Source organism: Sinocyclocheilus rhinocerous, unplaced genomic scaffold (assembly GCF_001515625.1).
Source record: "Sinocyclocheilus rhinocerous isolate Xijiao unplaced genomic scaffold, SAMN03320098_v1.1 scaffold2245, whole genome shotgun sequence".
In the NCBI taxonomy this organism is placed as follows: domain Eukaryota; kingdom Metazoa; phylum Chordata; class Actinopteri; order Cypriniformes; family Cyprinidae; genus Sinocyclocheilus; species Sinocyclocheilus rhinocerous.
The window spans coordinates 410,324-412,277 of record NW_015637544.1 but is presented as its reverse complement, the minus strand read 5'-3'; the positions used below and the strand labels follow the sequence as shown (position 1 = coordinate 412,277).

Here is a 1,954-nt window from a genome sequence, read left to right as displayed (position 1 = left end):
TTACAGTGAATTTATAACAGCTAAGGGGTGTTGTTAGGCACGAAGCGGAGTTATAAATTCACTGTAAACTACGGCTTCACGGGGCTTATTGCTTTTATAAAATGGTTATTCCATATACGTAAGTAAGGTTTCACAAAATAAAACCGAGCAAATAAAGTGTAATGATATTAATAAAAACAGTAGTCTTCCACCAAACAATGTAGTTCCTCAGAAACAGTTGGTTGCAACAAAGTGGTTGCCAAGCAAGACAAACGTAAACAAAGGTGTATGTTTGTAGAGTAATTTACAACAGCTTCGAACGTGGCTCAGCCAATCAGAATCAAGGACCGGAACTATCCGTTTTATAATAATTTTTCTATCTCTGAATGAAAAACGAAAATTTAAGCTGAATTCTCGTTTTTCATTTTTTGCCAAAAAAACGAAAAAAGGAGCTGTTTTTTTCATTTTTCTACTTTCAATATAAAATCAAAAAATGAATGAACGAATGATACATGGATTTAAAATACATATTTAATTACTTTTTAATTTATGTATTATGTATCTTATTTTTGATTTAGTTATTTTATTATTTATAATATTTTTTAAATTATTTATTTATTGCGCAATAATTTGGAATACTTGATTCTAATTAGTCTTTTTTTTAATAGTGACTACTGAACTATTATTTGGCTGTTTTCCCATATATTATATTATGTCATGTCATGTCATGTTACATTATATTATATTATATTATATTGCATTTATTGGGAACCAAGGAGGCCATCCTTTACTCAGTCTCATGGTAAATGGAGATGAATTCCCACAGGATCTGGCAAATTCTACTCTTTTCATCCGAAGTCCAGATGATCAGTTATATCCACTTATTCAGCTTTGTCTTCCCAGGTATTCAATTATTAGCCACAGCTCCTCTGTTCTGCTCATATATCTAATGAAAGGTTCGCACAGTGAGGAAATGGTGACATATTCCCCTGGAAACGGTCTCTGAGCCTGTTTAAGTGGTATATGGGGTCATAACCTTTGTGATCGGAGTCTGTAGGTCCAGTGCTCCTGATTCTAAAGCATTTTGATAATGAATTGTGCCTTAAGCAGATGGTGTATTAAATAGATTTTGGCTTAGATTTAATGCACAGACTCCAAGCTTACAGTGTTGCATCAGATTCCATCACTTGTGCTTGTTTTAGCTGTGTGGAGTGATGGATAGGCAGCAGACGTGGACGTCTTGTTTAAAGGTGGGCTGCATGTGGGGGCTGGGTGTTAACTAGAGCAGCTCACGGCTCTCCGGGGCACTGCGCTCATTTTCAGACCTATATAACAAGCTTTGTGTGTCAGGCAAACGACTCCCAGTTGACTAGCCTTTATGTGTGAATGGGAAATGTTTTAGACTGAATGATCAACTATTCATAGAGGTTTTCTCTGTTCAAAAGTCGATATGATAGTGTCTAATTTAAGCAATTAGCTACAAGAGGCCATGCTGTATTGAGAATGTATGGCTGAAGAATGTTGTCTGCTCATCATTTACATTACAGAACCACAAATGGATTATTGCATTAATGGTTACTACATATAATAAAATATTAAGGACAAACACTTTTATTAAGCACATTCCTTAGAGACTTAAGAATGGCTTGTGTCGATGAGGGCTGGACGATATGGGCAAAATTTATATCACAATATATTTCTTAATTTCGGTTGATACGATATAATTCCGATATCGATATGAAGTTATGAACACTATTTTTTTTAAAAACCTAATAAAAACTGCCAAGAACACCCACAACAGATGTCTGTACCTACAAACTTATGAAAAATGAATTTGCCAAGTCTATCAAACCTCCTCCTATAAAACTATATAATATTTTAGAGAAAATAAAAAAACAGCACAAATATCTTTTATTTGTATTTAGCCTTCATACAAACAAGAAATGTGAAATCACTGTCAAATAAACATCTCAGA

General features: G+C 34.0%; 1 protein-coding gene across 1 annotated transcript in view; it reads left to right on the top strand.

Annotated features, from left to right (window-relative positions):
* Positions 1-1,954, top strand: part of vwa8 (von Willebrand factor A domain containing 8) — a 100,039-nt gene that overhangs the window by 6,234 nt on the left and 91,851 nt on the right. The window lies entirely within an intron of this gene.